This window comes from Rhineura floridana, chromosome 3, assembly GCF_030035675.1.
Source record: "Rhineura floridana isolate rRhiFlo1 chromosome 3, rRhiFlo1.hap2, whole genome shotgun sequence".
Lineage (NCBI taxonomy): Eukaryota > Metazoa > Chordata > Lepidosauria > Squamata > Rhineuridae > Rhineura > Rhineura floridana.
In genome coordinates this window covers 48,954,599-48,967,124 of record NC_084482.1, presented here as the reverse complement: position 1 = coordinate 48,967,124, position 12,526 = coordinate 48,954,599, and the positions used below count along the sequence as shown (strand labels likewise).

Here is a 12,526-nt window from a genome sequence, read left to right as displayed (position 1 = left end):
TTAAGACCAGTAGCGCATATTTTCAGTAATTTCATATTTTTTTGCCATTTGTACATTGCCACACCTACTTTGTGTGCTGTTGTTTTTTCCTATATCCAAGAGCCAGCTGCCTCTCAGCACTAATGAGACAGTTGTATGGCATTTGCACCATGCATGCTGACTCCTATTGCACCTTTCGGTGCATTTGCAATAGACACAGCTTTTCAAGATTTTTGGCCGTTTGTCTATTCTAATTATTCCTTATCATTTTCAGGTTTTTTTCTTTCATTGTTTTTCCCCAGAGCCAGTGTTATTCCATATACTTAGTTTGAGATAGTGCTTGTACACCAGTGTGTGTAATGCAATAGGTATTTCACCTTCGTATTTGTTTGTCCTTTTTACTTGGTTCAGGCTCATTTTTGGGGGAGCGGGAGAGTTGTTGGGTTATCTCTTTTCATTTTTGGTGTCATGTATTTATATGTGAGGCTTTTAAGTTAAGCTGTATCTTGTATCATGTTCTATCTCAGTTGTCCCTTTTCTCCTTATCGATTAGAGGTTTTGCAGCCGGTGTTCAGAGTATTATGGAACTGTTCATTTTAAACAGATTACTGTACAAATATGTTATTTTTCATGGTATGATAATTGATTTTAAACCTGTATATATTTTCGCTTTTATAGATTGCCCTTGATAAAGGGTTACTTCTACCTGAAACGCATCGGGCAGTAATAAAAATACTTTTTCCTACTTTAGGCTTTTCACTGGCAAGGCACTTTGAGGGTCCCCCCCTCTGCTTGTTTGTGGTACTTTTGGGTGCCTCCTCCTTGTTTTTCCATGTACTGTACACTCTACTACCTCAAGTTCTACCACTTCATCGTGTTGCCTGTGTAGTCCAGGCTGAAGTCTTAGAACCTGTAAATGCTTGCTAAATGTCACAGGAGTTATGTATACAGCTGTTACTAATCAAGCTAGCCGAATCAAAGTACACTGCTGATTTTCCATGTGATGGGAAATGACAGTTGCTCATTTATTTTCCGCAATTCATTAAAATATCAGCTTATTTCAAAGATGCTCAATACCTTACATTGAGGCTAAAGTTAAGAATGCCCCCCCTTTCTCAGTTGGGTCAAAAGTGGCCCTGCTGCAATCCTTTTGTGAAGGCAGACTCAGTGCCACTCAGTGCCTCACATTTGCCCTTAGAGCACTTGACTGTGGTGTGTTTTGGAAGAATGCCCTATCTGTTGTCACTCTTTGAATGTATGAAACTCTTCCATTGCACATATTAAGCTGTTTCACAAACTCATCACTCATTTTGTCATGCCTGTGTTCCTGTACCCTGGCACACTGAACTGTTAAGTTAAATTTTTACCTCCCATGTTTCTTCCTGCTTAATGTGTCATCTTTGGGTAAGACCCCCCTTTTTATTTTTCCACCCACACACCAGATTTTGGTTCTCTCAGATTGTTTTGATCAAAATCTCTGAATTCCTTCCCATTTCTACATGTGACAACTTCTTTTAAGTTGCCTAAAAATCTGTTATTAAAGACTTAGGTTGCAATGCTGCCCTTCCCCTACCCCCTGGCAGTGTGAGTTTGTATAGGGCCAGGGCTAGCCTGGATCTGGTACAGATATCAGGCCTGGATCGGACAGCAATTGGGCCTGCTTGGGATCCGGCTTAATCCTGCTCCTTCCTGCTCCCAGAAAGCCCCATTTTGGGACGTTCTGGTGGAGGCTGCTGGTGGGAATCCTGCCAGAGGTACTTCTGTCTGCATGTTCAGCAAGTGGAAGGGGGAGTTCCAAGCCAGTGGAGTGTTGCTGGTGTGTATGGGCGGCCATGGTGAGAAGCTGAAGGATCCAGTAGAGTTGGTGCAAAGGAAGTTTGGATTGTTGTGTCTCAAGACCCTGCATCTTATGTGTCCTTCGCCTGAAAACCTCATGTTGCTTTCCACTGGAAGGTGTGTGGCCCATGCTGACCTTATAGCCCAAGCAGTGAATGCTGATTGGCTTACGTGCCAGTATCTGCCATGCAGTATGCTATTTGTGTTTTGGCTTTTGGCTTGCCACTCACTTGGATGCAGTTGGAATGTATTGCAATGGCATGCTATGACCCAATTCAAACTGCATAGCCTTCCTCTGTGTGTGTGCTGCTGGGCCTGCAACTTAGTGCTGGCAGGGGTAGTTTCTGGTGGCAGCTCTAGTTTTTTTTTTTTTTTTTTTCAATAATTTTTATTCAGATTTTCATAAAACATACAAGACAAAATCATAAAACATTCAAAGACAAAAAACAAAATCAAAAATAGTTAAACAAAAAGAAAAAAAGAAAAAAAAAACAAAAATAAAAAATAAAGAGTAAAATATTGACTTCCCATTTGTCAAAGATCAAATCAGTTATAAGTCTATAATATATAACAATCCTGTCTCTTAAGTCATATTATAAAATCACTTTCCTCCAGTAGTTATCTTACTTAATCATCAAATCTCATAAACATTACTTTATTCTTTCCACAAAAAGTCAAAGAGAGGTTTCAATTCTTTAAGAAATATATCTATCAATTTTTTTTTCCAGATAAGCATATCGATTAATCCATCTCATTACTAATTATGATAATCTTATTGTCATAACCATAGTCAAAATAAACATTTCAATTAATCCATCACATCAGAATCTGTTAGGTTCAATAATTTCAGTAGCCATTGTTCTATTATCTCTATTAGTTCCATTTTCTATCTTCCATCTTCAGTAGTCTTGTTAAGTCCAGTAATTTCAATATCCAATCTTCCATTATCAGTATTCCATAATAATCTTGCTGTCAAAGCCATAGTCATATAGTAAGAGTCTGATGGGAATTACCTCTATCCCAAATATTTTCTTGCCATCCATTCTGAATAGGTTGCTGAAATACTGCTGTAAAATCATATCTCTGTTCTTTTTTTCAAAATACACTGGGTCATCTCTTAAAAGTTTTTCCATTGTCACATGGCTGCAGTTAATTCCATAGATTTTCTCTATATTGGGCTCCATCACATCATTCCAGTCCAGAAGATTATCCATGCCATTGATAACTTTATCTCTAGAATCTTCATTCATTTCTTCAGAGATAACATTGAGTTCCAAACAATAGATTTTATTTCTAAAGTCCATAGACTCCAAATCTTGTTCCTGTTCCACGTTGGTTCCAATCTCCGGGATCTCCTCTCTCACAGGGACCCCTATTCCAGTCTCCAGGGTCTCCTCTCTCACAGGGACCCCTGTTCCAATCTCCGGGGTCTCCTCTCTCACAGGGACCCCTTCCAGGGTCACCTCTCTCACAGGGACCCTTATATCTTTAATCTCCTGCTTCATTTTACTCAATTCAATTTTCGTTATCTCAATCTCATCCATTATTTTCTGAAACATAGTTATTTCCAGATTTTCAGCCACTTTCTTAATTGCCATTTTAAAAGAAAAATATAGGAAAACCACTTCTTATTTCAGCAACAATTGGGTTAATTCTCCAAACTTGGTGACATCACAGTATAAACAGAGCAGACAGCCTTATCTCTCCAATAGTTAAGTAAACAAAATGCAGTTCCCAGGATCGAAGCAATTAATGGCAATCGTCAAGAAACAGATTCGTCAAAATAAAATAGACCAAAAAGAGAGTAGTCTCAAAACAGTATAATATTTTTCAAAATAAAAATCTGGAATAGAAATCCCTCTTCTGTGTATATCTTTAGAATGCAAATCCAGGACAGCTTTTTGCAACAAAAACAGAGATAAGCTATTAATTAGTGCGTAGCAGAGAGAAGTTATGGCTCCCCAGTGAGATGTCAAAAACTGATCAATCTGGCAAATCTCTTTTAAACAGCAACAATTTAAGTCAAATAAAAGAAAAATATAGAAAGAAGGGTGCTTGCCTGTTAGTGCGTTCTCTCTTAGAAGATAAGATGAACGTTCGCTTTAACAGATAGAGCTTGCTGTTGAAAATCCGTCCCACCTTCGTCGGCTGGACCTCGTCCCATAAATTAATGAGATCTGGTCGTCCCAACAAAAATAGGCTTTGAGGTTAATCTCTTCGTTTCTCCCTACCCGGGAGAAGTTTAATCAGTCAAAAAAAAAAGAAAAAACTGACTGATATATCTGAATAAGCTTCTTTTGAGGCAGGAGCCCGTCTCAAAAGCAGGCACAGGCTAAGTCACCCTTCCCGGAAGTCCTGGTGGCAGCTCTAGTGAGGAAGTCTGACCTTCTTCGGCCAGACTTCAAAACCTGAGGAGCCAGCCTTTCCCCCCCCAAGTGTCATTGAGGATGAATGGGATAATAGCTAAAAATCTGTAACTGTGTATGTAAATAGGTGTGTGATACAGTTTGGGATAGCAATTGTGTGGAAGAAGCAGCTTTGCCCCTTTGAAATGAAAGTGTGGTAATTTTTCATCTCTTCAGTTTGTGGTAAAAATGTTTTGGAAGTATGATTAGCCAGTAAGTGTTAAAAGCTCAGATTTATTCATCACCATCTGCCTCTCTGTCAAGAGGCTTTGCGGTCATGGTTGAAGCTGTGATTCCCTCTCATGCCACTGCCAGAGCTAAAGAATGAAGATATTCTCTGAGTCAGGTGTTACTATGTAATAACATACGGCCTTCTAGGCATGCTAAGAGGCAGAGAGAGGGAGAGAGAGAGAGAGAGAGAGAGAAGCTGAGCTTTTCCTTCAGACACTAAGAGCAATGTGTAACAGCACAAGCAGTGGACTGTCTTTTAAAGTCAGTAAAGCACTATCACTACATTTATAACAATATGTAATTATATTAAGATTTTTTTTCTTTTGCTCATTTTTAGTTTTGTGTGTGCTCGTATGCTTTTTACTGTCATTATAGAGATTTTCCCTCTTGTAGGATAACTTAATCTAACAACTCCCCAAAAAATTATTTGCAAGCAACACTTTATTATTCATATTCATACATGAAATCCAGCATAGGAGCAGGATGTCATGAGTGGCTCTTCCAAGACATTCCTGAGGCTTAAACAATATATTCTTCTTTTTCATTATCACCTTCTACAGTTGTCTCAAGGTGATGTACAATAAAAACAGTTAAAAACACCAGCATATAACTTTTAAAACAACACAAAGCAGACATCTATGGTAACACTTGTTGGAACAAAATGTCTTCAGTTGTTTCCAGAAAGTGCAGATAGCGGGTGCCTGTCTTATCTCGACGGGGTGCTATTCCACAGAACGGGCAGCCACACTGAAAGCCCTGCTCCAAGTTCCTGTGGAGCGCACTTCTGAGATTTTTGGATCTTGGAGGAGAAACTCTCTTGCAAACTGTATAACATAAACATTTCCATGGAAAGTATTATTTCACTTACTCAAGAAACCTGTTTCTATACCAGCCTTCTCCAACTGGACCTTCCATCAAGATGGATTACGACTCCCATCACCCCCAGTTAACACAGTCATGCTGGTTGGGGCTAATGGGAGTTGTAGTCCAAAATATCAGCCGGGTACCAGGTTGGGAAAATATGCTCTGTATGCATCTGCAAACTGCTACTTCATGTTCAGGGAATGTCATTCTGGACCATGAATGACTGGGTAGAATTTAGCTCTAATATTCTAGGGGAAGTATTCACCATTGTGACCCTGGCTGTGTTCTGCTGGACGCTAGAACGCTATCTGCCTGGTGGAGCTGTCCCAGAACTATCGCATCTTCCAAATGCAAATAAGTATTTGGAATGCAAATAAGCATGAGTAACATTGGATTATATAGTCAATTTAGAGGAGTGACCTTGTAAAGTCCTCTGTGGAGCAACAGAGAAATGATCAGAACTTTTTCAGACATACAATTTTATTGAAAAAGTATATCATCGTGGCAGTGTAATGGTTAATTGTGGAGAAAAAGAGAAAGGGGAGGGAGAACTGATGCTGATACAAGGAGGCAGCATGGAAGATTGCTTTGACTTTTGAGAAGGGAAGAGGAGAGGGGGATGAAAAGCTGGCGAGAGAAAGAGAGCAAGAGCTGTATCTTTCTTTTCTTATGCTTTGCCCAGACACTGGGGGGAGGATGTGGAGATCCTTAGGGATGAGGTAAATCCAAAAATATATTTTCCTCTGTCATGGCAAGGCTTTATTGGGTTGAGTCCAGTGGTGGCTGGTGCCCATTGGAGTTGGTGGGGTGGAAAGCAGTGAGACCAAGATTAGATGGAGCCAGATCCAGTGACAGGCAGACCCAAAGAATTCCATTTTTGTCCTCCTCCTCTTCCCTGCTGTGTTTTACAAGGGCAAAACTGAGTCTAAGGAGGAGGAAGCTGACAGCTAGAGCCAACCCTTGGACTGGTTGTAAGAAAGAAGGCAGGCAGATGGGGGGCAGACTGAGGTTGGTGGGGCAGTGCCCCATTTGCCCTAATCAGCCAGCCTCCATTAGTGGAAGTGGGGGAAAAAACACTCTAAGCCTGGTTTCCCAGGGTCAGTCAGGCACACTGTATTCTTCTGAAAAATTCAGTTACGCACAACTGCATCCAGTGTGCAAGGATTTTTTTTATTTGGGTTCTAACTGGAATGATGACTTCAATGCTACCATAGTTTCCCTTCCGCAGCAATCTCTTCATGGTGCAGATTTAGGGGGGCTCCTTCTCTGCACTCCTCCATCTCTTCTCTGCATAACTGGAATGGCTTTTGAGTATCTTTCTAATGCTACTTTCATAGTCTATTACAAATGAATTTTTGTACTCTACCTTGGTTTTAAGGAGCTCACTGGAGAATTCAGCCCATCCCATAGTAAGTCTGTGTGGTCAGTTGAGGGATAGCAGTGCTCAAAACCACCTAGTAAGCAGTTCCATAGGTGAGTAGGGATTTCAGTTTGCCCCACATCTAGGCTCTGTAGTCTTGGACCCCAAAGTAGGGAACCCTGGCCCCACATGCAGCATCTCGTCTGCTTCCAACTGTCGTCTAGATCAATGTTCTTCAACTTTGGGTCCTCAGATGTGTTGGACTACAACTCCCATCATTCCTGACCATTGGCTAAGCTGGCTGGGGCATGATGGGAACTGTAGTCCAACAACATCCAGGGATCCAAGGTTGATGAGCACTGATCTAGACTGCTTTGTCCAGTGCATGCTTCTACCCTGTCCCACCCTGCCTTCCCCTTGGGAAAGGCTGGGTGGATGGGAGTGTTAAGGGCCACAGCTCAAAGGCACTTGCCTCCCTCGAGAAAGACCATTGGAGTGTTGGATGCCACTTTCCATCAGTGCATGGGGAACAGCTGAATGAGGGGAAGCATTGGGCACTGCTTTCCAAAGGCGTTTTCTTTGCCTCTGTGCCTACCTAGCATTTGGAGCTCCAGACACCTGGCAAGCAGGCACATGAACAAGGCTCTGCCATCCCATTCCAACGTAGAGCTAGTGGGAGATGGTGAAGGCGTAGAGAGGCTTGTCTCTGCACCTGCCAAGCAATTGGAATTCCAACCATCCGGCAGATGTAGAGAAGCTGGCATACCTCTTTTTACCTCTGACTTTATGCTGCTTTTCAGAGATGCAGTATGTGGTCGGGGCAAGACCCCACCCCACCCATGCTTTTGAGCAGGGGCATATTTTGGTGAGAGAGAAGGGGGTGGTAGAGAGAGGGAGAAAAGGGGGTGAGGGAGAATGTAAAGCCACACTGATGGAAATTTAGCCATGGCTAAAGGAGGTTGCAAATGAGGTTATCCATGGGGAGGCAGGGGACATCACTGTGTCTGAGTCTTGTAAGAAAGCAATATTTGGTTTTTAAGGTTTTTCATTTACTTAAATTACCTGCCTGAAATTTTACCCATAGGTTTTAAAAGACCCTAAGTGATGTTAACTGATTATATTTGAGACCTCCTTTTGGAGCCTCTCTCTGTTGGCTGTGTTAAATTCTTCCTTGCTTTTTGGGGACTCCGCTATTATGTCATGATAGCAATGGGAAGGATTTGTACTCTGCCCCTCACAGAGCTTTTTCTTGAGGTGTGTTTTTTTTAAATCTAATCATGGTGCAAGCCTTCATTTTTCTTTCTTTCTTCATAGCGGTAAAGCATTTCAAGCAATAGAATCAGCTTCGTAAAAACACCACGTGCATACAGGAAAGGCACCTCTAGCTTTGTTGAAACATTACTCTGCTAATATTTAAGACTATTGCTCACATATGCTAAGTTATATTGTTCCCTGGTGTGCAATTCCTATTAAAGTTTTAAAGCCTCCTACTACATGTTCATTTTGTGCAGATTTATTTCATTACTAAGACCTGGCTCTGTCAAAAGTGTAACTCTGTGCTAATGCTATTGATTTTTCTAGTGTCACCTAGAGTACACACTGGTGAAATCCAGAATGGAATCTGGCCCATATGATCTTTTTTCTTTTTTTCTTTTTTTCTTTTAATGTAGCAGCTATCTATTTATTTAAAATGACCCTTTAGTATTTCAAAGAGCAAAGGAAATCAAGTAGTGGATTTCTGATTTCTTTGCTGCCTCTCAGCTGAATTCCCTGCGTGGGAGAGAGTTCTAATGCCATTTTGCAGGCTGAGTCATCCTCCTCTGGCTGAGGGATAGAAAATAAATGATTTTTTTTAAGAGTCTCCTAACAAATACCATGATTGTTTTGATGTATTTTCAATATTCCAGCAGGTGATTTCCTCCCGAATGCACTTTTTAGTCTTGTCTTGTCACTTGCAAAATTAAAATGGTTAAAGCTCCATCTCAATAGCATGCCTGTTAGATCTACAAATATAACTTTCTTTAATAACATTTGCCTAAGTGCTAAGAGAGACTTGTGCATCCAAGGTATGCTCTCAAATAATCCCAGCCTTTTCTGCAATTTTAGACTTTGAGGCCCAGGCGGAGAATCTTCATTTGAGCCCAGCCTCCTTTTTACTGCACCATCAGTATCATGTAATTTCCCCTGTCCCTGCAAAAAAAGAAAACTAAATATGCACATAATACTTTTTTTTTAAAGCTGTGTGTGACATCAGAAGCAATCATATTTTTTATCTCTAAAATCCAAAGACAAAATTTATATTGGATTCATTTAAAATGTTGACAATGTATACAGAGGTGGCCATACTGGAATAAAGGAACTTGCAAGAGAGACTGCAGCGTAAAGCTAATGATTTACAATTAATCAAGAGGTTCAGGGCTATCATTTGTCGTTGATTCAGGATCATGGATTTTTATTACACTATGTGTTAGTTGGTTTACCAGCACCAGGCTTTGTGAATCACCACTGTTATTTGTATAATTATCATTGTGTCTGTACTTTCTGCATTTCATTTCTCTCTGATGTTACTGTTTACAACTCCCACCAGCCCAGCCCACCCCCATTGTATACACATACCTGCAGCTCAGGATAACACTACCTGCACCTCATGAAATGGACTGTAGTCCATGAAATCTTATGCCATAATAAGTGTATTAGTCTTTAAGTTGTCACAAGCCTCTGCTGCAACAGACTAACATAGCCATGCCTCTGAAAACTGTTTTAACGTAGTGTCAAATTCTCTCCTCTCCTTTTTTCTGAATCTGTTGACCAATAAGAATCCAGCAGTGAAGGGAAGGGAGCAGAGACCTTGGAGGACATCCTGATAAGTTTGACTATGGTTGGGCTGAGCTGCTGCTGTTAGATCTGCCTGCAGCTGCAATCATCGCTTGCTTGTGATGGGGAAGAGCTGTTGTTCAGCGGCAAAATATCTGCTTTGCATTCAGAAGGTCCCAGGTTCAATCCCATCTCCAGGGAGGGCTGGGAACGTCCCCTGCCTGAAACTGGGGAGCAACGGCCATGCCAGTCAGTGCCAACAGTACTGAGCTAGATGGACGAATGGTCTGACTCAATATAAGGTAGCTTACTAGGTGCCTATGTTCATGTCAAAAAGGACACTGCTGCTACATAGTGGAATTAGTTTTGTGATTTTTCCCATCAGGTTTATGGAATACTAGTTAGTAGGATTTTGAAAAACAAAAGTTGGCAACCGTGCAGCGATACTACTGTTTATGTGGCCTCCCATGTTTGAGGCCAAGGGCAATTGCCTCCAGTGCCGCCATCTTAAACATGGCCTGTACAGTTACTATTACTATTATTTATCAAATAATTCTCATCACCCTAGCCATGAGTGTCTTCTTAGCTTCTTTTAGGTTTTAGAAAAGGCAAATATCCAGATCTTAAGATATTAATTCTCCATTTCCATGTCAGCTGTGAAGGACTTCTTAAGATGAGGAGCAGCCCCACTGCTGTGGAAAAAACATGTGTGGTGGAACTGGCAGACATCACCTTATCCCTACAGCTACAGCCAGCAGAGACCAGTGTTGTACATTTATTCCACAGCAGAACCATCTTGTGATGTACTAATGTTGCTATACATTTAATTATGGCAGCTGTCTTTTTTTTAAAAAAAAAATCTGGTGGAGTGTGGTGTTGGCTTCCCTGTCAAGAAGGTTTCTGCCCACACACTGGTTTCAAATAATGCTCCAGTCTAAATTGTAATTTGTCTTTGTGTTGTGAAGTTAACTTGGTGGCTAAGAAGGGCTCAGATGCAGATGCATGCTTTGGCAGCTGGTGCACCTATCCACAGTTTACTTGGTGAATCAGAAATGTGTTTTGTGTTGAGGGAGGCCATCACAGATTCCTGTCTGTCCAGGTAATTGTGCCATTGTTGGCCATATGGTTTCAGGGAATGCAGCAAGTACGTGCCAATGCTCTTGGAGGGAAATACTATAGTGTAAAATACCAGCAAAACATAAGTAACGATAGATTTCACATTTATCCATGATACTGTAGTTTGGTGAGAGACTGAGTCAGCCATCTGCTGGAGCATTTGCCTGTCTGTGATCAGTAACTGTGTCCATCTAGGGAGCTCTAAGGGGAGGCACCCAGCCAGCTATTCAGCCATTATAGTTCCAAGCAGTATGGAACAAATATGAGTGCTAAAACCAATATGAAATTATGACCCAAAGCCGAGCAGGTTTGCCTAGTGTTGGCCTTTCATTTTATGTGCCACAAAGGCAGTGCAATAACCATTAAGACTGCTTGTTGATGTCACTTTTGACCTTATTCAGAGCAGCGGCAAGCTGACTTTGGTATTCCAATGGTGTCACCCCTATAGTTGTTGCTGGAACATCAGTGAAATGCTGTACTGGGGTTCCAACAGTAGTTTACTGTGTCATAAGAGAAAACATAAGACTAGATATATTTTGGGAAGACCCAAGCAGTCTCCCATAGGAATAGTGGTGTAATAGTGGTCAGGGAATTGGAGCATAGGAAGCTGCCTTATACTAAGTCAGGCCATCGGTCCATCTAGCTCAGTGTTATCTACACTGACTGGCAGTGGCTCTTCAGGGTTTCTCACTGATGACACTCCCAGCCTAATCTGGAAATACCGGGGATTGAACCTGGGATTTAATGCATGCAAGGCAGATATTCTACCACTGAGCTACAGCCCATTTCCACAAGATGTCCAGCTGGGAGACTTGAGTTGGAATCGATGTACACTGCCTTGGAAGAAAAGTGGATATAAATGAACTAACTTGTAGAAAGAGAGAGATGGGCTCTGCACTTAAAAGCAAACCAACCCCAAACACACACTTCCCTGTGGACTACAGCACCATATCCAGCAGTGTGTACACTCTGTAACTTTTCTGTGACGTGGATAAATCCAAGCACATTTGCACAGCTTTGTCATCATTCCATTAATGTCTTCTTCTGCTTGTCATGGGGAAGGAAAAGGAGCAACAGAGGGCACCATAGCCCTGACCTATAGAAGGCTTATTCAGCTACTTTCCTCTAGCTTCTTGGGATTTCTCACTTTGTATTTGTCTTCTAGTTTTCAGGTGTATTCTTGCAACCACAAGGGCTACAAAAAAAGAAAAAGATTCTCAGGAAACTGGATTCCCAAACCTAATATCACATTTGCGGGGCTCTTTTCTGCACTTGTACGTTATTGCAGAATGCATTTTGCTCTGTCTGTAACTTTTATACTCCTACTAGAAAACAATAACCCTCTGACCTTAGTATGAACGTAGTGAGCCTAATCTACAACTATCACCGTGAAGATAGCAGACTTCCAAGATATTTTCTTGATTCAAAGATTGCCTGGAGATGAATGCATAATGATCCAGGCAGGTTTGAAGGGTGGGATGGAAACTGGTCTCAGTTTGTGGGGTGTCGCATCCCCTGCATTCGTCTTTCCAGGACAGATCGGCAGGCTTCCAACTACCCAGCATGATGCTTCTTAGTGCCAACCCACTACTCGCTTCCAGGCTGCTTTTTAGCCTGGGAGTGTAGCCTGGGGCATGTGCCAGAAACATATTTTAAATGCAAGATTTAACTTTTTTTCTTAATAGCCCTTATCTTCTGCCAGATTTTCTGTGCCAATGCTACTTTGAAGAAGGGGTAGCAATTCATCATGTATTACCTTCATCAGCTATGCACAACAGCAGTTAATGACAGACTGCTGCCTGTTTTACAGCAACTTCCAAAGAGCAAAAGCCTCCAAGCAGATGCTCACGCCTTTTGCTGAGCCAGTCAGCCACCCACCTGATTACAGATTCCACCAGGCAAAAGTCACCACTGGATAGCA

General features: G+C 41.6%; 1 protein-coding gene across 5 annotated transcripts in view; it reads left to right on the top strand.

The window, feature by feature from the left end:
- Positions 1–12,526, top strand: part of SLC39A11 (solute carrier family 39 member 11) — a 498,181-nt gene that overhangs the window by 222,750 nt on the left and 262,905 nt on the right. The window lies entirely within an intron of this gene.